Source organism: Lolium perenne, chromosome 3 (genome assembly GCF_019359855.2).
Source record: "Lolium perenne isolate Kyuss_39 chromosome 3, Kyuss_2.0, whole genome shotgun sequence".
NCBI classification, from domain to species: domain Eukaryota; kingdom Viridiplantae; phylum Streptophyta; class Magnoliopsida; order Poales; family Poaceae; genus Lolium; species Lolium perenne.
The window spans coordinates 148,054,166-148,081,642 of record NC_067246.2 but is presented as its reverse complement, the minus strand read 5'-3'; the positions used below and the strand labels follow the sequence as shown (position 1 = coordinate 148,081,642).

General features: G+C 47.4%; 1 long non-coding RNA gene across 2 annotated transcripts; it reads left to right on the top strand.

The window, feature by feature from the left end:
* Window positions 1-6,904: 6,904 nt before the first annotated feature.
* Window positions 6,905-26,294, top strand: LOC127326980 (uncharacterized). Of its 2 annotated transcripts, XR_011755487.1 has the most exons (5): window positions 6,905-7,080; window positions 24,896-25,037; window positions 25,719-26,000; window positions 26,093-26,126; window positions 26,214-26,294. It is a non-coding gene; the product is annotated as an uncharacterized lncRNA (long non-coding RNA). The 2 variants fall into 2 exon arrangements; XR_011755488.1 differs by lacking the exon at window positions 24,896-25,037 and having other exon boundaries at window positions 6,907-7,080.
* The last annotated feature ends 1,183 nt before the right edge of the window (window positions 26,295-27,477 follow it).

The following is a 27,477-nucleotide window of genomic DNA, read 5'->3' as shown; positions in this document are numbered from 1 at the left end:
CTTTGCAATATATAGCTCATGGGACAAATAGCTTAAAAACTATTGTGGTATTGAATATGTACTTATGCACTTTATCTCTTATTAAGTTGCTTGTTGTGCGATAACCATGTTTCTGGGGACGCCATCAACTATTCTTTGTTGAATGTCATGTGAGTTGCTATGCATGTCCGTCTTGTCTGAAGTAAGAGAGATCTACCACCTTATGGTTAAGCATGCATATTGTTAGAGAAGAACATTGGGCCGCTAACTAAAGCCATGATTCATGGTGGAAGTTTCAGTTTTGGACGTATATCCTCAATCTCATATGAGAATAATAATTGTTGCCACATGCTTATGCATTAAAGAGGAGTCCATTATCTGTTGTCCATGTTGTCCCGGTATGGATGTCTAAGTTGAGAATAATCAATAGCGAGAATCCAAAATGCGAGCTTTCTCCTTAGACCTTTGTACATGCGGCATGGAGGTACCCCATTGTGACACTTGGTTAAAACATGTGTATTGCGATGATCCGGTAGTCCAAGCTAATTAGGACAAGGTGCGGGCACTATTAGTATACTATGCATGAGGCTTGCAACTTGTAAGATATAATTTACATGATACATATGCTTTATTACTACCGTTGACAAAATTGTTTCATGTTTTCAAAATCAAAGCTCTAGCACAAATATATCAATCGATGCTTTTCCTCTATGGAGGACTATTCTTTTACTTTTATGTTGAGTCAGTTCACCTATTTCTCTCCACCTCAAGAAGCAAACACTTGTGTGAACTGTGCATTGATTCCTTCATACTTGCATATTGCACTTATTATATTACTCTATGTTGACAATTATCTATGAGATATACATGTTACAAGTTGAAAGCAACCGCTGAAACTTAATCTTCCTTTGTGTTGCTTCAATGCCTTTACTTTGAATTATTGCTTTATGAGTTAACTCTTATGCAAGACTTATTGATGCTTGTCTTGAAGTACTATTCATGAAAAGTCTTTGCTTTATGATTCACTTGTTTACTCATGTCATTTACATTGTTTTGATCGCTGCATTCACTACATATACTTTACAAATAGTATGATCAAGGTTATGATGGCATGTCACTCCAGAAATTATCTTTGTTATCATTTTACCTGCTCGGGACGAGCAGAACTAAGCTTGGGGATGCTGATACGTCTCCGACGTATCGATAATTTCTTGTGTTCCATGCCACATTATTGATGATATCTACATGTTTTATGCACACTTTATGTCATATTCGTGCATTTTCTGGAACTAACCTATTAACAAGATGCCGAAGAGCCAGTTGCTGTTTTTGGTTTCAGAAATCCTAGTAAAGAAATATTCTCGGAATTGGACGAAATCAACGCCCAGGGTCCTATTTTGCCACGAAGCTTCCAGAAGACCGAAGAGGAGACGAAGTGGGGCCACGAGGTGGCCAGACTACAGGGCGGCGCGGCCCAAGCCCTGGCCGCGCCGGCCTGTAGTGTGGGCCCCTCGTGCCGCCTCTTGACCTGCCCTTCCGCCTACTTAAAGCCTCCGTCGCGAAACCCCCAGTACCGAGAGCCACGATACGGAAAACCTTCCAGAGACGCCGCCGCCGCCAATCCCATCTCGGGGGATTTGGGAGATCGCCTCCGGCACCCTGCCGGAGAGGGGATTCATCTCCCGGAGGACTCTACGCCGCCATGGTCGCCTCCGGAGTGATGAGTGAGTAGTTCACCCCTGGACTATGGGTCCATAGCAGTAGCTAGATGGTTGTCTTCTCCCCATTGTGCTTAATTGTCGGATCTTGTGAGCTGCCTAACATGATCAAGATCATCTATCTGTAATTCTATATGTTGCGTTTGTTGGGATCCGATGAATAGAGAATACTATGTTATGTTGATTATCAAAGTTATGTCTATGTGTTGTTTATGATCTTGCATGCTCTCCGTTACTAGTAGATGCTCTGGCCAAGTAGATGCTTGTAACTCCAAGAGGGAGTATTTATGCTCGATAGTGGGTTCATGTCTCCGTGAATGCAGGGGAGTGAGAAACCTCTAAGATTATGGATGTGCTGTTGCCACTAGGGATAAAACATTGGTGCTATGTTCGAGGATGTAGTTACTGATTACATTACGCGCAATACTTAATGCAATTGTCTGTTGTTAGCAACTTAATGCGGAGGGGTTCGGATGATAACCTGAAGGTGGACTTTTTAGGCATAGATGCATGCTGGATAGCGGTCTATGTACTTTGTCGTAATGCCCAATTAAATCTCACAATACTCATCATAATATGTATGTGCATGGTCATGCCCTCTTTATTTGTCAATTGCCCAACTGTAATTTGTTCACCCAACATGCTGTTTATCTTATGGGAGAGACACCTCTAGTGAACTGTGGACCCCGGTCCAATTCTCTATACTGAAATACAATCTACTGCAATATTGTTCTACTGTTTTCTGCAAACAATCATCTTCCACACTATACATCTAATCCTTTGTTACAGCAAGCCGGTGAGATTGACAACCTCACTGTTTCGTTGGGGCAAAGTACTTTGGTTGTGTTGTGCAGGTTCCACGTTGGCGCCGGAATCTCTGGTGTTGCGCCGCACTACATCCCGCCGCCATCAACCTTCAACGTGCTTCTTGACTCCTACTGGTTCGATTAAACCTTGGTTTCTTACTAAGGGAAACTTGCCGCTGTGCGCATTACACCTTCCTATTGGGGTTCCCAACGGACGTGTCAACTGCACGCATCACGGTGCATTAGGCGGCCGGTGGAGTGGAGTGGAGTTTGTATTAGTTCTTTATGGATTATAATCTAGAGATGTTGTTCTGGAACGTTCGTGGCACAAAGGATCCAGCTAAAAGGAGTGCTATTAGGGAGTTTCTCGATGGTTTGCATGTGAGCATTGTGTGTATCTCGGAGTCTAAGGTTGCGGATGTCGATGAGTTCCAGGTTTCACAATGTTTGGGTCCGTCTTTTGACGGCTTTATGTTTTTGCTGGCGGATGATACGAGAGGTGGTGTGATCATGGCTTGGGACACCTCGGTGGTCCAAGTCGACCACGTGAGCTACTATTCTTACGCTATTACCGACGAGGTCACGACTAGAGATGGTTCCAAGTGGTGGCTTACCACTGTGTATGGGCCCTAGATGACGGAAGAGAAGATCCTGTTTTTGGAGCTGTCGGAGAGGAGGTCTCTTTTCCCTGGCCCATGGGTGGTAGCTGGAGACTTTAACATGATCCTTAATGCGGCGGAGAAAAATAATGAGAATCTGGACAGAAACATGATGCAGCGTTTTAGAGCCTTCGTCCATGAGCATGAGCTAAAGGACCTCTATATGCATGGGCGGACCTATACTTGGAGCAATGAGAGAGAAAGAGCTACCCTTACACGCATCGATAGGGTGTTGGTTTCCGTGGACTGGGACTTGCAACATTTTGACGCAGTGTTGCAAGGTCTCTCATCGTCGGTGTCGGATCATGCGCCGCTACACCTAGCTTTAAACGCGGCGTTCAGGCCAAAGAGGAGGTTGAGGTTTTAGAACTGTTGGCTAAAGCTGGAGGGGTTTGATGAGGAGGTGAAGGAGGCGTGGGTTTGTGACCCCGCAATTGTAGACCCCTTCCGGAGGCTCGATACACTCTTCAGGAATGCCGCAGAGCACCTGCAGTCTTGGGGACATAAGAGAGTTGGGTATATCAAGCTGAACATTGTGATTGCAAATACCCTGATCCTACGCCTGGATGTGGCTCAGGAGAGCCGTAGGTTGACCCCCACGGAGATTTGGCTAAGGAAGATGCTCAAGCAATCTGTGCTCGGGCTTGCTTCGCTAGAGCGAACTATGGCGCGACAAAGATCGAGGATCCGCTGGTTGAGAGAGGGGGACGCCAACACGATGCTTTTCCATGCCGTGGCTAATGGAAGAAGAGTGAAAAACTTCATTGCCTCGGTAAAGGTTGGAGAGGAGATAGTCACGGACCATGAGAGGAAAGTGGAGGTTTTCACGGAGGCTTACTTCCAGCTGCTAGGGAGAGTGCAGCCCAGAGAGCACTCTACTGATCTGGGAGTGCTAGATATACCGACGACCGACCTACAGGAACTGGATGATATGTTTACTGAGGAGGAGATCTGGGGAGTGGTCAAGGGCATGCATCCTGATTGGGCGCCATGGCCAGATGGCTTCACAGGAGCTTTTTACCAGAGGGCGTGGCCAATTATCAAGCGGGACATTATTGCGGGGCTACTCAAGCTCAGCAACACATCCCAGTGCGGATGCGGAGTTCGCGGTTCAAAAACTTCCAGTGCCACCACCAAGACATTGGAGAATGAGAAGCTCTGTCTCAAGGAGATAGACACCAGCAAGATGGGCGGGATCGAGCAGTTCTTTACCAAGACCAGGTATTGGATCTTTTCCGGCTATCCACCTACCTTTTTATTATGGACTCCTTTGTTATGTGAACCTTTTTTGGGCGTGCAGCAAGAAGAGCGGAGAAAATCTCAAGAAGAAGGCTAAACCATCTCCGGCACCCATGCCAATCACACCAAAGCGAGAGGCACCCTCGAAGCCTGCTCCGTCGACCGTTCCTACCAAAGAAAAGGACGTCATCCAAATTGATCACAACACAGAAGACGTTGGTGGCTCCAGCAAGGGAACCAGCAACTTGATGCCTTCTACTGAAGAGGAACATAAAACTTTGGTTGAAGCTCTGGCTAATGATGCCTCACAAAGAAAGGAAGTTGTTCATGGTACGCCCTCAATGCATCCCCAATTTTTCTGATTGTTCGTCGGGCACCACTCCACCAGCATTATAATGAAATAACGCACTTGATGAATGAAGTCTGGGGCAACCGGGAAACTGAAAAGGAGGAGATGGAAGATTTCGATAATGCTTTCCGCACCTTCTTCACCAAGCACAAGGTCATCTGACAAGTAACACTAGCCCCCAAGCATTGGGTTATGCTTTTTCCAAGGTAAACCTCCGACTTTCTCTCTGCTCCGACCATCACTATAACATAGAAGTGATTTTTTCCAAATTTGCTACCCAAAAAGCCATCAGTTGATGACATCTCTGCCAAGATCGAGACGCTCGAGGCCGTGCATGAGTACGTCCAAGCCTCCTTGAAGGAATCTCAAGAAAATGAGGTAAAGCTCAAAAAGGAGCTGGGGGTAAAACATGCACTAGCCATGGCGGAGTTGGAGAAGAAGTTGAAAGCCAGCGAAAGTGCAAGCAATGTCATCACAACTGAAGACTGCCGAGGCGGAAGCGAAAGCGGTTGACGACATCATCTTCCGTAAACTCTCTTTTTTCCTTGGTTCTATCATACTCGAATTTTCTCAGGGTGTAAGCGGAAAGTGGTCAAAATTGTTTTGCAACGTGTTTTTGTAGCTGCCCTTGGATTTGTTCGCAACGCTGCTGATGGACTATCCCGGACCGAGGCCCATGACAAAGCCAGAAACGCCATCAAGGATCTGATGGGGGCCTGCCTGAAAGTAGCTGGAAAGCTATCCCTGAAATGAGCTAGCACAAAGATTGTGGACAAGATGATAGAACTTATGTCTGTCGTGCCGGAACTCATCAGGGACTGACAGGAGTCTTCCGCTCGCGGTACCGCAGGTCATGCCTTGGTCATGTGCAAAGCACATTTTCTGTTTATGGACTTGGCGATAATTTCCCGTGGAGTTCCAAAGGGCACCAATGTGAAGAAACTGATCAGAGACATCCGTGGGTACGACTCCTTCTACGCCTCCCGGATCAACCATGAAGAATGGTTTGAAAAGTATGAGATTCCTACGGGTCTTGCTCCGGATGGTGAAGAAGCGGCGGAGGAGGAGTCCCCCTTGAGCTCGACATTTCGGTAGCAGCTCCGACAAGGACATCACCTACGATGCTTTGGGAGATGATAAGTCGGAGTCCTGTAGCTGATGTGTGCCTGAGATAAAAACCATGAGCTGTATCATTTTCCCTAGAGCGGGTCTGTAAATTAAATACTTAAGCTTTTGAATTAGCTAGGGAAAACTCGCATGTATGTAATGGGACGGAAACAGTTATCCTGCTACCTTTTTATGTATATGTGTGCTTATGTTTGAAGCAAGTGTTGGTTTCCGCATTTCTCCGGCTTACTCACTTGACGTTTCGCGAGCAGAAAAACCTGTAAGCCAGAAAAGCTCACCGCGGTGATGGAGCCTAATGGCAATCCATCCAGAACCTCGGAAACAAGCCCCCATCGTTAGGTGCCAAAAATCGTTACTAGGAATATGCAAGTTTGCAAGAGAAAACAGATATCCCAGAAAACTTAAGTTTACGTCCTACTAGACGATTTTGAAAATCGAAAATTTATACACACCTAGGCGGAAAGCTCCATCTATGCGGTTTTAGTCAGAAAGAACATACATGATCAAAAAATGAACAACTAAGGAAGGTAAAAGACTCATAGATTGAACCATATGCTTTATTTCATTGCTCATGTATCATAACTATTACAAGGTATCTAAAGGTATATATGATCCCCCCCATAGGGGGCCTCACAGAGATTAGCTGCTCGTAGCCGTTGGATCTTCCCCGTCTGGAAATCTTGTCCGTCTATTTTTTCACTGGTGGAGTAGTCCAAGACGAGGCCCTCGCGCGAACCCGCTTTTTATCCACGGGTCGATGAAGCCCACTCGGCCCGGCGTTGGCGCGTTGTGCCCTATCCCAATCCTCCCCAATCCAGCAGCCGCCGCCTCTCCCGCTCCCGCAGCCGTCGCTCCCGCTCCCCGCCTGTCGCTCCCGCTCCCCGCCCGTCGCACTCGCTCCCCGCCGTCGGTCTCCTCGCCCGCGCTCGTCCCCGTGGCAGCACGCCGCCGCGCTATGGGAGGAGCGGCTCGGCTGGGCAGGAACTTGTGTGTGGCGGCGGAACACGATGTCGACGGTCCGGAGGTTCGGGATGGCGGCGGAACACGATGTCGATGGTCCGGAGGTTCGGGATGGCAGCGGCGGCCGCCGCGTTCATCGCCTTCGCGGCCTTCGCATCGGCGTCGGCGTCCAAGCCGGCCTCCTTCGTCAAATCCACCGTCAAAGCACGCGACGTCGTGATATTCTCCAAGTCATACTGCCCGTAAGGCCCTCTCCCGTCTCCCCTCAGTCCTCGATTCGAGTTAATCCTCTCCCTGTTTGCGCTGGTGAACCACGACACTAGGATCTGATTGTGGTGCTGTAAATTGTCTGGTTAGGGCTTCAATTGTAGAATGGTGAGAGTTTTTTTTTTGTTAGGAACAGAGAGAATTGATTTCCTTTGCAGGATCCATAACTGTAGATCGGTCGACTTTTGAAGATCCAAGTATTCATCCGTTTCTTGATTCTTGAAACAGTAAATGTTGGTACTATAGTTAACACTGGGTGTTAACACTAATAGGAAAACCATTATAGGCTGAGCTTAGTTCTGTGGTACACCATTAAAAATGCGCCACAGAAACTTATTTTGTGGCGCGCACCAGGAAAGGTGCGCCACAGAAATAGCTTAATTTTGTGGCGCACCAGCGAACCGTGCGCCACAAAAACTTGGTGGGCCCCACAACCTGTCACCCCTAATCATTGGTTTTACTATTTCTATGGCGCACGTACCCCAATGCGCCACCGAAATTCCTTATTATGTGGCGCACGGCGACCGTGCGCCACAGAAATAAGGTATTCTGTGGCGCACCGTGCTCGGTGCGCCACAGAAATAAGGTATTCTATGGCGCACTGTGCTCGGTGCGCCACAGAATTAGCGAACCAGATATACAAAAGTGAGCCAACCTCCCACCTACCACACTACACAAGCTATTCTTCTTCCTCCATCTAGCTCGTCCCCCTTCTCTCTCATACCATTTTGGCTCTACTTTTCACTTGCTTGGGTATTTATTGCACTTACTTTGGTTGATACATAATTGGAGTTGAGGAGAAGGGTCTCCATACTCTCTCCTTGATACGGGGTGGCCTTCGGACACCACCGCCTCAAGATCGACAAGCCCTCCTCGTGGTCCAATGACACGAGCTCGAGCCCAAGCTATACACCAAGAGGTGAATTCGCTCCTCTCCATGTATGCTTTTGACACCCCTTTGGATGGCTTGCTACTTCATGCCAATACCCTATGTTCAATCAGGTACATCGACCAAGAAGCGAGCCATGAAGACCAAGCCAATGGAGAGAGAGCTGGAAATGATGAAGATGGAGCTACAGCGCCCAGGCCGGAACTTCCGCCCCCCAGGACCGGAACTTCCGGCCAGATGCTCTCAAGATGCCTTCCAGCGCCCAGGAGAAAGGATCCAGCCGGAACTTCCGCCCCTGGAGACCGGAACTTCCGCCCACCGGAACTTCCGCCCAAGTTCCGCTCAAGTTCCGAAAGTCGGCGAAAACCATACTGGATGTTACTGCGGGACAATGGCGCAATTCTGGAACAAGGCCGGAACTTGGCCGGAACTTCCGCCCCTCCAGACCGGAACTTCCGCCCCTGACCGGAACTTCCGCCCAAGTTGACCGGAACTTCCGCCCCATCGAACTTCAGCCAGACATCACTTTTCAGCGTGTAACTTAACCCTTCGCCCCACCTATAAATAGCCTTGTTGGCTCAGATCTGAGATTAGACTTGATGTAAGAGAAAACATGAGCTATGCTCCTTCCCGCGGGAAACCCTTCTAGATCTACGAATCTACGAAGTTATCTACTCTTCTAGGCGGTTGATCTCTTCCATTCTAGGAATTCTAGTGTTTTGGATCTTTTGCTTTTGCAATTCTATCTATTTGCACTCTTTTCCTCTTTGGAACTCTATCGATTGCTATTGCCAACCTTTGTGAGGGATTCTACTCCTTGTGGGTCTTTTTCTTGCAATTCCGTTGGGTTGGTGTATCGGGCCAACGAAGAACAACCGGTTGTGTGTGTGTTGCGTTTGTATCTTCGATCCACCCTGCCATCCACCCACGTTCTTCGTGTTCATCCACCTCCCCCACGAATTCCATCCAAATCCGTGAAGATCGGGCACATCCAAGGACCTAGTCCTCATCATATGGTATCAGCAGCTCTTTGGTTGCCACGGATTTGACCCCCACATCCCCCAATTCCACCAATTTCGCCCAAAAAAATTTCCAAATTTTTTTCCCAAAAAATAGCCCCAAATTGGCCTTGGATCGATCTCTCGATTTGTTGAGTTATTTGTGGTTTTGCTCCAATAGAAACTTGTCTTTGGTGTTGATCTGCAATTCCCCCACCTTCCCACACCTTCTAGTGCCAAATTTTCCTCGAATTCGAAGGATTTCGGCCCGGATTTCCGCCCAAATCGACGAACAGCCCGCAGATCTGATTGCGACCGGAAGTTCCGCTCGGCAGGACCGGAAGTTCCGCCCGGGACCAGAAGTTCCGCCCCTCAGGACCGGAAGTTCCGCCTGGCCGAAATTTTGACAGCAACCTTCGTTTTTCGTTTTGGTACTAACCCCCTTGTGTTTGGACTTCGGTTTGAGTGCCATTTCAGCTACCACAAAGCTTCCGCAACATCGACAACGACGACGGCACCCTGAGGATCCAAGCGGTTCATTTGACACCTCCACCATAGCAAGTTCAAGATCGTCGGCCACCATCATCAAGTGGTATAACTTACTCCTAACTTGTAGCCCTAGCCTCTTTTGCGTACCTTTCCTATCGAGAGTGGCTTTCTAGTGTTGCGAAGCATTGCGCAAGCGTCCCGACCGTGAGGGTGTGCGTGTGTTGAGCAAAGCTTCGAAGCAAGCTCGTGTGAAAAGATAAGCAAAAGAAGAGTGACATACTTACATAGATAGTAGTATCCTTACATAGTGAGAAAAAGAAAAAGAAAAATATGAAAAGAAAAAGAAAAAGTGTGTGAGTGACACCTATACACAAAAGAGTACAAAGCTTTTAAGCAAAAGAGAGAAAAGAGAAGAGAGGCGTCTTGCGCAAATCTTGTTGCTTCTCAATTTTGCAACCAAGCCACGGTCTCTCTTGTGTTGGCGTGACACCGAGCTAGTAGTCTTCGTTAGGACCATTTTGTTCTTGCTCATTTTCCAAGTCGCGCTAACCCCATTTTGTCCCACGCGTGTGTTCCTCATTGTGTATGCCTTTTGTGATCACCGCCTTTGACTTGTGACTTTTGGATCTTACCCACTTTTGACAATAGACTTTTCGTTTGGTTCTTCCATTTGGCTTTCCACATCCGTACCTAACACCATATAGAGTTTTGTTTTTGTGTGTGTAACCGGTTGTTCCTCACCTTGATACACCTTTCCAATTTTGTTGTGAGTCTTTGACTTACTTGTGAGCTTTCCTCTAACCCCACAACATAGTTCTTGTTTTAGTTGTAACCATGTCTAGTGGAGAGGGGAACCAACTACCGATGACACGGCACCAACATTGGATCGCTACTCAAGCCGTCAACAAGAGTATCCATGACCTCACGGCACGGATCGATGAGACCGTTGCACGCTATGAAGAACGAGCTCAAGTGCAAAGACGGGACCTCAATGTCCAAGTGCAAGACATCCATGACAAGCTTGATGCTCAAGCCCATGATATGAGGGCCACACTTGCTACTCAAGGTCAACAAAACATGGCGAGCATGAGAAGGCAAGAAGAAAGGATGGCACTCCTTGAGCAAGCTATTGCCAACATCGCCAACAACCGAAGCCAACACTCAAGGTCTTCGTGCTCTCATAGTTCAAGACACCGAGCTTCATCCTCGTCTTACCATGCTTCTAATGAAGACCCACACCACCATAATGTGGATGCTCAAGTACTTCAACAACAAGCTCGAGATGTGGAGCAAGCACGTGCTCAACTTGAACAAGAGAGACTACAACAAGCACATCACCAAGCTCAATTCGAAGAGGAACAACAACGTCTTCGTCATGATCAAGCTCTCCTTCATGCACGTGAGCAAGAACGTCTTCGCCATGAGCAAGAGGCACGTCAACAACAAGGGCAACCGCGCCCATCTCAAGTGGCCAATGCTCAAAGGAACCCACCTCATGACGTCGACCAAGAAGTGAACCAAGAACGCCAAATCATCAATATTGATGCCCCGCAAGATGATGGCGCAAGAAGAAACAATAGGGACAATAGAAGACACAACCCTCTCAATTATCGAGCTCATCAAGCACTTCATGCTCACCAAGGTGAAGCAAGGAACCAAAATGAAGAAGACGCCTCAAGTGAAGCAAGTGTCATGCCACACCCCCGGCAACCTCATGGAAGGCGTCCTCCTCTTCCCAACCGCCGCCATGGAAATGAGAATCCACCTCAACAACCTCAACAACCTCGCAACCATAATGAGGACGAAGATGATGCAAGACCACCTCCTAGACGCAATGACCGCAATGAAGAGGAAATCTTTGGGAAGCTCAAATTCACCATGCCCAAATTCCACGGAGAAGAAGACCCCGATGCATACCTCTCTTGGGTTCTCAAGGTTGACAAGATTTTCCGCATCCACAACTTCTCCGAAGCAAAGAAAGTGGCCATGGCATCACTTGAGTTTGAAGGATATGCAAATGTTTGGTGGGAAGAAGTGAACAAGAAGCGTGACAAGGAAGATCTAGAGCCCATTGACACATGGGAAGAGATGCAAGAAGTCATGCACAAACGCTTTGTGCCCAACCACCATAAGCGCGACCTCTTCAACAAGCTTACTCAACTCAAGCAAAGCTTCAACTCCGTTGAGGAGTACTACCAGGAGATGCACATGACCATGATGAGTGCCAATGTGGATGAGCGAGAAGAGCAAACAATGGCAAGATTCTTGAATGGATTGAACATTCCCATCAAGAGGATAGTGGAGTTCTTGCCTTACACCAACATGGTTGAATTGCTTCATCAAGCAACAAGAGCCGAGCGCCAAGTGCGAGAAGACTTAGCAAGTGCAAAAACAAAGTCCTTCTTCGCCGCAAGAAATGCAACAACCACCTCCTCAAGCATCAAAAACACAAGTGCTATTGCTCCCAAGGATCCTCCTAAGCAAACGAAGAGCGCCTTCAAGACAACAAGCTTCAAGCCGGATCAACCAACTATGTCCTCCAAAGCCTCCACGGGATCTAGTAACATCACTTGCTTCAAGTGTGGAGCTCAAGGACATAAATCCTTTGAATGCAAGAACACAAGAGTTATGATAACTCGAGATGATGGAGATGTGGAGTACTTGAGTGAAGGAGAATATGAAGCCTTGGTACAAGCCGCAACCAATCATGAAGATGATGACTTGGAAGACCAAGAGCAAGTCCTATGTGTGCATGATGCAAGCCCGTCCCTTGTGGTGACCAAAGTGTTGACAACCCATACACTTCCCAATGAAGATCAAAGGTGCAACATCTTCCAAACAAGAGCCGGAATCAATGGCAAGTCAATAAAGGTTATCATCGATGGAGAGAGTTGCCACAATCTTGCAAGCACCGAACTATGCTCCAAGCTCAACCTCACACTCCGGAAGCACCCCCACCCTTACCATGTGCAATGGCTAAGTGACAATGGAAATGTCAAGATACAACACACCGTCTCCGTATCCTTGAAGATCGGCGCCTATGAAGACACCGTTGAGTGTGATGTCGTACCCATGACGGTGTGCCACATGCTACTTGGTCGCCCTTGGCAATATGACAAAAGAGCAAGCCATGATGGCTACACAAATGCCTATAGCTTCAAGGTCGGCAACAAGACATTCATCCTACGCCCGATGACTCCTAGCCAAGTAATTGCGGACAATGCAAAGGCTTTAGTGTGGGCTAAGGAAGCTACCATCACTAGTGAGATGAGTGGTGAGAGAGTGAACCACCAAAAAGAGAGTGAGCGCCACAAGCCATATATGAGTGAGATGAAGAGTGTCCTCATAGCTACCAAGAGTGAGATGAGAGAATTGCACCACAACCCATCCACCATATTGCACTACGTGCTCATTTGCAAGGGGCCATCCTCGGAGACTAACAACTTAACAACACTTCCTTCATCTTTGTTATCTCTTTTGAAGGAGTTCCAAGATGTCTTCCCCGACGAGCTACCTCATGGACTATCACCGCTTCGAGGGATTGAGCACCGCATCGATCTCATACCCGGCGCTCCTCTACCAAACCGCGCCACCTACCGCACCAACCCCGAAGACACAAAGGAGATCCAACGACAAATACAAGACCTCCTCGAAAAAGGGTATGTTCGTGAAAGCTTAAGCCCTTGTGCGGTTCCCGTGATTCTTGTTCCTAAACCGGATGAGACGCAACGAATGTGTATGGATTGTCGCCCCATCAATGCCATTACCGTTCGATACCACCATCCCATTCCGCGTTTAGATGACATGCTTGATGAATTGAGCGGTGCCACGATTTTCTCTAAGATTGATTTGCGTAGTGGCTACCATCAAATCCGCATGGCAATAGGTGATGAATGGAAGACGGCATTCAAGACCAAACTTGGTCTCTATGAATGGCTTGTCATGCCATTTGGCCTTTCAAATGCTCCATCTACTTTCATGCGACTCATGAATCACATCTTGCGTCCTCTCATTGGCAAGAGTGTGGTTGTCTATTTCAATGATATTCTCATTTATAGCAAAAAACTCGAGGACCATGTGCAACATGTGAGAGAAGTCTTGTGCATCTTGCGTCACGAAAAGCTTTATGCTAACCTCCCCAAGTGCACCTTTGCTCAAAACAAGTTGGTTTTTCTTGGCTTTGTGGTTTCCGCCAATGGCATTGAAGTTGATTCTTCCAAAGTTGAGGCCATCCACAATTGGCCCACTCCTACCAATGTTGGTCAAGTTCGAAGTTTTCATGGACTTGCCGGTTTTTACCGCCGCTTTGTGAAAGATTTTAGCACCATTGCTTGCCCTTTGAATGAGCTTACGAAAAAGAATGTTCCATTTGTGTGGGGCAAGGCACAACAAAAAGCTTTTGATGAGTTGAAGAAGAGACTTACCAAGGCACCACTTCTTGTTCTTCCAAACTTTTCCAAAACTTTTGAGATTGAATGTGATGCGAGTGGACTCGGTATTGGTGGAGTGCTTATGCAAGATGGAAAACCCGTGGCATACTATAGCGAGAAGTTGGATGGCGCACGCCTCAACTATCCTATATATGACAAGGAACTTTATGCTTTGGTTCGTGTTCTTGAAGTTTGGCAACACTATCTTTGGCCAAAAGAGTTCATTATCCACTCCGACCATGAGTCTTTGAAATATTTGAAAAGTCAACACAATTTGAACAAAAGACATGCAAAGTGGGTTGAGTTCATTGAGTCCTTTCCATATGTAATCAAATACAAGAAGGGCAAGGACAATGTTGTGGCGGATGCTCTTTCCCGCAAACTCACCCTCTTACTCACTCGTTTGGATATTAGTGTTTTGGGTCTTGATGAAATCAAAGATTTATATGCTTCCGATACTTTCTTTGGCCCAATCTTTGCAAAGTGTTCTAGTGAGAAGGGCATCGATGATTTCTATTTGCACCAAGGATTCTTGTTCAAAGGCAACAAACTTTGTATTCCTATGTCTTTGCTTCGCCTTTTGCTCTTACAAGAATCGCATGGTGGTGGTCTTATGGGACATTTTGGACGAGAGAAGACATATGCCATGCTCTCCACTCACTATTATTGGCCAAGAATGTACCGCGACGTGGAGCGCCTTTGCCGACGGTGTACAACATGCTTACAAGCTAAGTCTACATCCAACCCTTATGGCCTTTACACTCCATTGCCTATTCCATATGCACCATGGACCGATATTAGCATGGATTTCGTTCTAGGCTTGCCTCGCACTAAGCATGGTCATGATTCTATATTTGTGGTAGTGGATAGATTCTCTAAGATGGCTCATTTCATACCTTGCCATAAGAGCGACGATGCTTCACACATTGCTTCATTATTTTTCAAGGAAATTGTTCGCCTACATGGAGTACCGCAAAGCATTGTGTCGGATCGAGACGTCAAGTTCATGAGTTATCTTTGGAAGTCGCTCATGGCAAAGTTTGGAGTGAAGCTCTTGTTCTCATCATCCTCGCACCCGCAAACGGACGGCCAAACGGAAGTGGTCAATCGAAGCCTCTCCTCTCTCCTACGCATCCTCGTGAAGAAGAACTTGAAGTCATGGGAGGAGTGCCTTCCACACGCGGAGTTCGCCTACAACCGCGCCAAGCACTCGACAACATCAAGGAGTCCCTTCATGGTCGTCTACGGGTTTGAGCCCCTCACGGCACTCGACATACTACCACTTCCCCTTCATGAGCGGACGAACATGGACTTCGACAAGCGCACCGCCGCCGTGAAGAAACTACATGAAGAAACAAGAGCTATGATTCAAGAACATGTGCTTCGTCAAGCTACCCGCCTCAACACCAAGAAGAAGGAACGCATATTCCAAGAAGGAGACCTCGTTTGGATCCACCTCCGGAAGGAAAGATTCCCTCATGAACGCAACTCGAAGCACAAGCCAAGAGGAGATGGCCCCTTCAAGGTCCTCAAACGCATCAACAACAACGCTTATGTCATCGACATCCCCACCTCCAAGTACTTGGTGAGCAACACATTCAATGTGTCCGACCTATCACCCTATCATGGCGATGAGGAGAACATCGAGTCGAGGACGACTCTTTCCCAAGGGGGGGAGATGATACGGGGTGGCCTTCGGACACCACCGCCTCAAGACCGACAAGCCCTCCTCGTGGTCCAATGACACGAGCTCGAGCCCAAGCTATACACCAAGAGGTGAATTCGCTCCTCTCCATGTATGCTTTTGACACCCCTTTGGATGGCTTGCTACTTCATGCCAATACCCTATGTTCAATCAGGTACATCGACCAAGAAGCGAGCCATGAAGACCAAGCCAATGGAGAGAGAGCTGGAAATGATGAAGATGGAGCTACAGCGCCCAGGCCGGAACTTCCGCTCCCCAGGACCGGAACTTCCGGCCAGATGCTCTCAAGATGCCTTCCAGCGCCCAGGAGAAAGGATCCAGCCGGAACTTCCGCCCCTGGAGACCGGAACTTCCGCCCACCGGAACTTCCGCCCAAGTTCCGCTCAAGTTCCGAAAGTCGGCGAAAACCATACTGGATGTTACTGCGGGACAATGGCACAATTCCGGAACAAGGCCGGAACTTGGCCGGAACTTCCGCCCCGACCGGAACTTCCGCCCCTCCAGACCGGAACTTCCGCCCCTGACCGGAACTTCCGCCCAAGTTGACCGGAACTTCCGCCCCATCGAACTTCAGCCAGACAGCACTTTTCAGCGTGTAACTTAACCCTTCGCCCCCACCTATAAATAGCCTTGTTGGCTCAGATCTGAGATTAGACTTGATGTAAGAGAAAACATGAGCTATGCTCCTTCCCGCGGGAAACCCTTCTAGATCTACGAATCTACGAAGTTATCTACTCTTCTAGGCGGTTGATCTCTTCCATTTTAGGAATTCTAGTGTTTTGGATCTTTTGCTTTTGCAATTCTATCTATTTGCACTCTTTTCCTCTTTGGAACTCTATCGATTGCTATTGCCAACCTTTTGTGAGGGATTCTACTCCTTGTGGGTCTTTTTCTTGCAATTCCGTTGGGTTGGTGTATCGGGCCAACGAAGAACAACCGGTTGTGTGTGTGTGTTGCGTTTGTATCTTCGATCCACCCTGCCATCCACCCACGTTCTTCGTGTTCATCCACCTCCCCCACGAATCCCATCCAAATCCGTGAAGATCGGGCACATCCAAGGACCTAGTCCTCATCACTCCTCCTCTCGAACTCATCGATCGCGGTCTCGTCTCGGTATCGAATCTACAAGGTGAGTAGTTGGAGGAGACATACATATGCTTGGAGGAGACATGCATATGCTTGTAAATCTTGTGTGGCCGTCGTGTGTATGGATGCTTGTTGTAGGTGAAGCGCTTGTGTGTGTGCCGGTGTGGTGCATGGATGTTTGCCGAAATGTTGATTCATTTCCGTTTCGGCAAATTTTGCACTACCCATATGTCCTACTTTGAGGAGAGGTCATGCCGAATTTTTCCGCTCCATGTAATACCTTGAGGAGAGGTACGGCCCATGCATGTGTGTGCATTTGTTGCGGTTCTAATTTCCTGTTCTATGTATACCATTTGCAGGCAAGCATGGTCCTCTCGATGAGTTCCGCTCGGATCTCTAGATACAAGATAGACGCGAAGGAGGACATGATTCGGAACAATAGACGCCAGATAAGATGTCCGTGTCAATCATGCAAACTCGAGCGCTGGATCAACCCTGATTCCGGACAACTGGAGGAGCACCTGCTGAGGCGCGGTTTCATGCAAGACAACCAGGCGTGGCCGGCCCCATCAAATGGTGCGCATGAAGACCATGTCGAGCGAGATGACTATCATCATGAAGAAGACTATCATCATGCCGACGGGGACTATCATCATGAAGAAGAAGTCGGCGGAGAAGATCATCATGAAGAAGAAGATGCCGGCGGAGAAGATCATCATGATGAAGAAGAAGATTCCGGCGCGACCCCGCTAATTTTGGCCTTGCGGGACTCTCATGTTCAAGATCTTCTCCTCCAGGAGACGAGCAACGATAGAGTTGCAGCTAGAGAGAGAGAGCCAAGCTGTCGCAAATGGAGAAAGACGGGATGACTCCGATCTTTCCTGGGTGTCGTCCGCAGGATACGCGCTTGCATGTAACGCTTGATTACCTGCAGATGAAGACGCAGAACAAGTGGACCGATTCCAGCTTCAGCAAGAACTTAAAATTCTGGCACGATCGTCTCCCGGAGGGGAACACATTGCCAAGTAGTACCGAGGAGGCCAAGAAAGTCGTGTGTCCCCTTGACCTACCGCACGAAAAATACCACGCCTGCATTAATGATTGTGTGATTTATAGGTGCGAGTACAAGGACAGAACCACATGTCCGGTGTGTGGCCACGGACGGTACAAGGTTGGGAACAAGAAGGTACCTCAAAAAGTGGTATGGTACTTTCCTATCACTCCCCGTCTGTAGCGGTATTTCGTGGACCCTAAGGAAGCAAAGCTCATGCAATGGCACGCGGAAAGGCAGAAGCCCGAAGAAGATCTGGAGATGGGCTATATGCTGACACACCCTTCAGACGCTAGACAGTGGCAAGCATTGGACATCGCCTTCCTTAGGTTCGGGGGCGACGCAAGGAACATCAGGCTGGGTCTGAGCACCGATGGACTCAATCCATTTGGCAACCAGAGTAGCACGCATAGCACCTGGCCTGTGTTTGTATGGCCTTACAACCTACCCCCGTGGCTGTGCACCAAGCAAAGATACATACACCTGAGTATTCTCATTCAGGGGCCGAAATAACCAGGTGTCGACATGCATTTGTATCTCGGGCCGCTGAAAGAGGAGTTAGACACGTTGTGGAAGACGCCACCCCGTACGTGGGACGCCTACACTAGAACTTATTTCGATATGAGAGCCGCGTTGATCACGACGGTCACGGACTATCCTGGTTACGCATATGTATCTGCCCAGGTCGGCCACGGATTCAACGGCTGTGTGAAGTGCATGGACGAGACCCCGCATCTACAACTACCAAGGGATCCCGGGTCCTCGAAAACCGTCTACCCAGGTGCTCGAAGGTGGCTTCGCTTGGATCACCCGTGGAGAAAACGCGGTGATCTGTTCAATGGTAAAGATGAGCCCGATGGACCCCCACGCCCGAGGAGCGGCGCAGAAATCGATGATCTTCTGAAAAATTGGAAGGAGTGCCCAGCGCCGGGAAAGAAGCGACCGAAGCCAGAGCCGCTGCTCGGTGTATGGAAAGCGAGGTCTGTTTTCCACGACTTGGAGTACTGGAAGGTCCTCCACACGCCCCACAGCCTCGATGTCATGCACATTACGAAGAACGTTACCGAGAGTCTGCTTGGCACTCTTTGCAACTCAGAAAAGTCCAAGGATGGACCGAAAGCAAGATACGATCTTAAACATTTTGGCATCAGGAAAGATCTTCAAGCCCCTGATACTGACGACGACGATGATGATGATGATCAGACGGAAGGGACTCAACGTCTCCGCAAAAGGGCTAAGAAGAACGCGGTGCAGCTTCCCGCTGCCTGCTTCACAACGAGTCCGGAGGAGCTCGAGCAGTTTTTCAGGTGCCTCCTAGGAGTGAAAGTTCCTCACGGTTACTCGGGGAATATAAGCAGATATCTGGACGTAGCGAAGAAGAGGTTCACCGGGATGAAGTCTCACGATTGCCACGTGCTAATGACGCAGATACTTCCCGTTGCGATCCGAGGCATAATGGACGAGCACGTCCGTGATACGCTGTTTGGCCTTTGCAACTTTTTTTTGACATTATCACCAGGAAGTCGATCGGCGTGAGGCAGCTCAAGATGCTACAGGATGAGATCGTGGTGATACTATGTGAGCTCGAGATTTACTTCCCGCCTGCATTCTGTGATATATGCGTCCATCTCCTTCTCCATGTCATTGAAGACATCAAGCAGCTCGGCCCAACGTTCCTCCACAACATGATGCCTTTCGAAAGGCAGAACGGTGTCATGAAAGGATACGTTCGCAATAGGGCCTGTCCAGACGCAAGCTTGGCCAAGGGATTTCTAACCTACGAGTGCATCTCCTTCTGCCAGAATTATCTAAGCACCGAGGACGACGAGGATCATGTTGGTCTACCCCCCAGGACGCACCTCGGGAGGCTCGCTGGAGTCGGTCACCGCGAGGGCTACCGCTCAGTCCATGTCGGCATTGAAAATCGACGCGACGACTTTGACAGGGCTCACCGGGTCGCGCTAAAACACTTAAAACTGATCGAACCTTTCGTGCAAGAGCACAAAAGCATGGTCGAGCAGAATTACATCGATATGGGCCGGCCGAGGAAGATGGGAGACGTAACCAAAAAGCACAACTCCAGCTTCACGCGTTGGTTCAAGCAAACTCAACTGGGTGAAGCACAAAGAAAAAGGCCTTCTACCGAAGATGAAAAACTCATATACACCTTATCACAGGGACCCGCGCATAACGTAAGGACCTATCAGGGGTACGACATCAACGGTTACAGATTCTACACCGAGGAAAAGGACAGAAATAGTGAAAATCAAAACTCAGCAGTAACTATGCTGTCGTATGCCGATGACGAGACTAATGTCAAGGAAAGATTTTTTGGAAGGGTCGAGGAGATATGGGAGCTCAATTATTGTGGAGAGACGGTGCCAATGTTTCGTGTGAGATGGGCCAAGAAGGTCGAAAAAGAAGGCCGATATTTCACAACCATGGTTATACCCGATGCAAAATCGAAGAACGCATCCGCGAAAAATGAGCCATGGGTACTCGGTAGCCAAGTTGACCAATGCTTCTTCATCACCGATCCGTCGAGGCCTAGCCGTGTTACCGTGGGACACGCCTTTCAACAGGGCGATGAACAAATACAAGGAGAGGGAGCTGGACAAGCCACCGACGTCGGGTGGCCGTGTGTCCGGCTTTGGCACAAGTATGAAGCTATCCGAGTACTACGGATCGGATGCCAAGACGAGAAAGCTGGAGAGGAGGTCGTCGGCTAAGGATAAATCCGAGGTTCAGGAGCTGAAGAAGAAGGTGGAGTCACTAGAGAAGCTGGTGGCCGAAAAGCCTGTGGAGAACAAGGAGATGATGAACAAGTTATTGGACGAGAAGATCCGGCAGATCATCCCCCCTGGGTTGATGGAGGGGTTAGCTGCTTGGAATGCGGGAGGTCAAGTGGGGCCGATACATGTGCCCAGCATCAGCGGCAGCAACTCAAGCTTCCACGTGTCGCCGACGGTGCCGCTCCACCCGACGCTGGCGTCGGGGCTCCACCAGACGCCGCCGCTCCACCCGACGCCGCAGCTCCAACCGCCGCCACAGCTCCAACTGGTCGCATCGACGCCCCCAACCGCCGCCCTTGTATCGACAGTAGCCGAGATCGACGCCATCAAGGAGGTAAACTCATTAGTTACTCCTTTGCGTCATCTTCTTTAACTATATATGCCTTTCGTGACTGCCATCTCACGATGCCCAACATGGCGCCCCTGACTCAGGATGAACAATGCATATTTCTGCAAGCGGTGGAGCCCGGCGGCAAGTTGGTGGAAGTTGCTAGCGGCCATATCATGGCTTCCCGCGTTATGCACGGCGCTAGATTGGCGGAAGACGTGGCGAAGGTCAAGTTGGTAATGGTAATGCCGGAGTACCGCTACGCCATGCCCCCCTTTCAACCTCCGGGCACAGACGAAGGCGACGTTTTGCCCCTTGGGGATTGCACCTCATGGGTTATAAAATGGCCGAAGAACCAGATTCGTCTGGGGGGGGTCTTCCGAGTGTTAAGAAAAGCACCGGCGCCACCTCCCCTATCATCCGGCCCAAGATCGCCAGCGCCGACGACACCCTTAAGGAACCGGCGGTCGCCACCCCCACTACCCTGAAGGAACCGACGGTCGCCGCCGCCACCCGGAAGGAACCGATGATCGCCGCCACCACCACACGCCACAAACAGTTGTTGGGAGCGCTACCGCAACGACCGTCAACTAGACGCACGGTACGCCAAGCGGCGGCATCGCAACCGCCACCACCTAAGGTCCAGGACATGGCGCCACTTGATGGCAACGATGCAGATGATGATGATGACATCGATGCCTACATCAACACTGGCGCCTGCAGCCAAGATATGTACATGCCTCCTATGGATGAACAAGCCTTCCGCACACACGGCGATCAACTTGGTCGTCCCCCTACAGTGACGAAGCAGCGCCTGGTCTTCACGGGTCTTTCTCAAGACACTCCTCCGGAGGCTGGCAATCCAGCTCAAGTCAAGCCTGCTACCGTTTTCAGCCCTAACACGCTGCGTAAGACGATCATCGGGGAGCCACCCAAATCAACCCCAGCGACCTCAGAAGCACCACCAGCACCCGAATCACCACCATCAGCACCACCAGCACCCCCAGTAGGTCAGGTGAAGAAGGCAAGGAAGAGAGGAGCCAAGAAGGGCGCATCTTCGAGCCAGCCTGCTCCTAAGAGGATCCGGGCCGACGACATGGTACCACCTACACCGGATGGCTTGCCCCGGTGTCATGAAGCTGGTAAACCGATACTGCCTCCGGACATGGAACACCTCGCAAGTGGACCAATGCTCCCTTTGCAGAACACTATTAATTATCTAGAGAGCGTCCTTCTTCAAGAAAAGGATCCAAATTACCCGGTGTTCTCGGTCAAGGTGCCGTCCGACCAGAACTTCGTCAATGAAGACCCCGCGGATATCTTCTTCATAGCGTTCGAGGACGTCTTCAACCTATTTCACTCGAAACGGCTCGACTATAACTTGGTCCGCCTATACGCGATCAATCTTCAGATGAAGATCAACAGAGAGAGACCCCGCCACATCGCGGTAGCGGATCCCTACTACATGCGCGATAGCCAGCTCCAGGACGGCTCAAGGACACGAACGAAGGCGGTGCGATACCTCCAGAACTTCATGCTCATGTACAAAGAGAGCAACACCATTCTTCTGCCTGTCTTTCCCGAGTAAGTACACATCCGCTCACGGGCGTCGTAACTTATGCTTTCTTATATATTTCTTCCATTGCCGATCATTTCCAACATTCCATTTCAATTGCATGTGTTGAGCAGGGACAAATACTGCACACTCATCATCCTAGATCCGAAGTGGTCACTAGCCCAGTATTTCGACTCGTCGAGTACGACGACGAAGAAAGACTACAAGAGAATAAGGGGTCTTATCGATGAGGCTATCCTTGGCTACTCCAAAAATGGAGGCACCTTCGACAAGAATGGGCAATATATCAGGCCGGACACTAAAAAGCCCGGGTTCAAGCACGTGATCGACTTCCCTTGTATCAAGCAGCCAGCTGGCAGCATTAAGGAGGCCTTCTATGTCCTCCATCACCTTAAAGGGTTTGTCGAGGATGCAGAGATGATGTCTTTGCCACCTAGTAAGAGAGACCCCATTAAAATGTCGAGGCAAATCAATGATGATGATCTTAGAGAAGACTTCCATCGCATCCAAGTAAAGCTCTCGGAAATTATCTTACAAGATGTATCCAACACATCGGGGCTCTTACACCAACTCAGAGGGTTGTCTAAGAGGGATATCGAAGAACGCCTACATAGGCAGGGTGATGGAAGGACGTGGACGACGAAGGACTTGTACAAGCCGTTCCCGGAGCCGCTCAAGAAGACGTCTCGTTGACCGAGGCCGGTGTGCCTAGCATTACTTTGAATCGATGGACAATTTGTACCGTGTTGTAAACTAAACTTGCTTAATTTGCTCGAAACGGTGGTTGTCGTTGTTGGACTTCAATTACTATTGTAGTCATTATCGTTGAACCATATTACTTATGTGATACCGATGCTATATGTCTTTTAGGTTTATTATTATTTCCTTGCTTTAATTCTTGTGAATATGTATGCATGTGAACCCTCTAACTCTTTCCATTGCGTTATATACTAATATGCCTTGTGTCCATAGAGATGACATACTACGTCGTGTTCGAGGGGCGGGTTCCAGGAGTGTACGAGGAGTGGGAGGAGTGCAAGAAACAGGTGCACAAGTTCAGCGGCAACTGCTACAAAGGGTACCCGACTAGACACGAGGCGGTTTCCAAGTGGAGGGTGCACCAAGCGAACAAGAGCAAGATGAAGACCTTCCTTGTGCTCTCGCTCTTGCTCACCATCGTCGCGGCGGTACTCTATTTCATCCTAGTGTAGGCGGCGGCCGGTGTCACTTCGTTTGTATCTAGAGATGATGAGAACTTAATTAATTTGCATGGATTATGAGTTGTATGGAGCTATATGTATAACTCGATCGGGCTCTAAGTAATGTGATGATGATGTGATGATTATATATGTCCATATTATATCTGTCTATATTATATCAGTATATAACCTGTAAAACTTGTATAATACACCAGGGAGCACAAAATCGAGTATACCTGTAGATTGTTCTGTGGCGCACCAAAACATAATTCTGTGGCGCACCTATTTCTGTGGCGCAGCTACACAGAACTACTTATTTCTGTGGCGCACCGGACCTAGTGCGCCACAAAAACCTTAATTCTGTGGCGCACTGCCAGATGCGCCACAGAAACCTTATTTTTGTGGCGACGTTTCTGTGGCGCACCTCCCGTGCGCCACAGAAGCCCATTTTCGTGCGCCACTGATGAGGCTTTTCCTACTAGTGTAATGCGGTCAGTGTATAATAGGTCACAGTTCTTGAGAATTGAGACGCTAAGTGATAAGAGAAGTGTGAGTTAACTTTTTACTCTGCTTGTTTGATCTGTCAAAAATTACTCTATTTTGTCTGTTGTAGTTAATCTAACAAGGCTTTTGTGTCATGTCATAGACACTAGGCGATTGCAGGAGAATCTGGTCATCTACTTTCCTTTTAGAACGCCCTGTTATGTCAGCTTGTTCGATCTGTTAGTGATTCTTCAGTCTGATTAGCTCACATGAATTTCTTGCAAGTATAATGAAAAAGCCCTTAACTCAAATGTCTGTATGAAGTTGCGTATTTGACCACTTATATGGTCAGATAACATGATACCTTTAAATGGGAAGACACTGATGTAACTGAGATATGAATATCGAATTGTAATTCTGGGAGAGAATAATCAATTATGAGGTTACTGCCCATATATAGATGCAAAACCCAACTACTTGACTATTGTGGTACTGCCAGAAGAAACTCTATGTTTAAGTACCTCGACTTCTGCAGGTATTGTAGAAGGGAAACATTATCGGCTGCATCCATCTCTCATCTCTTTCCTTTATTTTCCACTCTGCAGGTTCAGTTGCATGTTTGTCTGCTGATTTGTTCGTCACGGAAGGAGAGGGTGATCTGTCGTGGCTGCCATGCGTTGTGGTGCTGGTTGAGCTCATCACGTGGTTACTTCCATGTTGCAGCTCTGTTTATCTTTTATGTTTCTGAACTGTGTGCATCACAGGTGAACAGGGTACGGCTACATAAACATGTTTCGGATAAGAGGTACTTCTGCAGCACACCTTCAGTCGAATTCTCAGAAGAATTGGAAGCATTGTAGAGAAGAAACTTAGTTTTGCAGTAGCTGATCTGGAAATAAACCCAAAGTAAGCTAACTACCGATTCAGACTTCTTTTTCATCCTTACCATTTACCAGCGAGAGAATTTATTTTTCATTACTTCGGCTTATTCTTTGTGCATACCACTTAAAAAATCCATATTATGTACTAAAAAAGTGATCTATAAATGCTCCATTCGTGCCATCAAATTTTAGTTTCATAGCAGCATGAAAGTGACAGTACTTGTATTCTTGCTATCTGGTTCAACTATATTATATCTGCGCTGGTTATCGAAGTAAAGTTCAGTTATCTTCTATTCTTGCTATCGGGTTACTATTCGAGCATCAACTATAGCCATTGTGGAGGTACCACCATATTTCTACAATTCTACCCTATTGCTATTGCCCTTATTTATTACTTCCGTGCTATCTTTCACTATTTAGCATATATAATATATTGGCAATCACTTAAAATATGTACAGACTTAAAAGTAGGTACACACATTTACTCTGTTTCCATAAGTAATTGAAGAAATAAACATGTGTTCTTTCACTGAATAAATAAAAAATTGTGATAGCTCTAAATGATTATTGTTTTTTTCCTTGGCGGTGCTTACAAAATGTGCAGTTTCCTGTACCTGCAATAATGCTTGTGTTGTATTGTGGTTTCTTTGTTACCTACCATACCAAGCTGGTTATGTTTCTTACCTTTTATCTTTTCCCTTTTCAGTTTGCCTGCCATGTAAAGGAATACTAGATAAGTTTTCTTGTGTGATTGCATTTCCCTGAAAAATTGGATGGGTCATGGTGGGGCAACAGAAGTATCATGGTTTAGATATAGATGGTTCTAGGAAATTTTCCACTGGCTCTATTCAGGGAGTAAGGATTTAGTGAAGATCATCAATGGTACAAATCATGCATGATGCATGTCGCTATTATTGAAACAACTTTTTATTTCCAGCCTGAAGAAATATAAATGGGGACTATCAGGGATGTCAAGGAGGAAACCTAGGTAAGAAATCGAGCATTGGGCATGCCCATTCTACGCAACTTCCTCCCGAGGATTAATTCTGAATATATTGTTGTTGTCATGTTCTGTGCTAGGTGACACTGAATCTATGAACGTGGTTGCTTTAAGGTAACTAACTACTCCATTAGATGAGTTATCCTGGAACTTTGTTGTCTCTTAATTTGAATTCTGTGATTTTGTCTCGCCGAATGACAGGCATGGATGCAACATGGTATTTTATAAGTCTGATATGCGCTTCGACCGTATCGAACTCGACCAAGATTGACGAAACAGAGATTCAGGCATCAAAGGTATCATCACTTGTAAATAATTATGTGGCCAATATTCAGACTTTAAGAATATCTTTCTTGCTGCATGTATTTTGATTGGTAGATAGGCACACACAAGTAAGTTGATTAACTACATATATGCATCATGTGAAACCGGAAGTTCCGTCGGACAACCTCAGGAACACATATGAAACAGTTTGCAAGGAATCGTAGTCTGGCCTTGGGCTAGACTATTTTGTTTCTTGGTATACCAAAAAGAGTAAGAAGATGATAAAATGTGGTCTTACATATGGATTTACACTGCAACTGAATTGTTAATTCTTTTTACCAATTCCTATATATATTCAGGCCTTTTATTTTTGCCTTTGTCAATATCAGTGCAGGATTAGGTGATGTTTTGGTTTAGGCATAGCCTTATGAAATCCTGTTTCGCTGCAGTTCTTCACCTCTGTTTTGGTGGTTTTCCAGTTTAGGCACATCCATACCAATGTGTTATTTGTATAGATAATCTGGTTGTTTGTTATTTCCATCTTGAACAATGCAAGATGATCAATACATGTCATTAGCTGGTTAGCTCATGACTGAAATGGGCTACCTTGGCCAGGAACATCATGTGTCCTTTAATTTCTGGGGTTGAAGTCATTTAGATTCAGTATAAAAAATTCTTGAATTGGGGGGAGGGGAACTTGGCGATTCATGGCAGAGAGGAAAGAGGGGTATATTAAAGGTATGATCTATACAATACAAGGTAAACATAATTTAGGTATATCACACTTGAGGCGTTTCTCCTTTTATGAAATATAGTACAGTAATCATACATTTTGGTTTCTGCATTAATTTTCAGTTGCTTGTAATATTGTTTGATTTCTTTCACATAAACAGATGTACACGTTACCCCTTTTAATTAATACTTATTATTTCCACACCGTAAATAGTATTTTTCTTAGAACACAACATTATGGTCCCATTTTTTACCATCTGCATGTTTAGTATATTCCTTTCATATACAATGTATAAATCCTTAAATAGTTCTCTGCAGCATGTATTTACATTCTTAGTTCCGGACGTCATTGGATTTATGTTGCGGGTGAAAGAACAATGGATCAGAGCTTAAGGTAGTTTATGTAAAAAGTTTGTGGTCACTGTTTCCAATATATGTTGGATTTCTAGGTAGGTTCCGAGATACACGC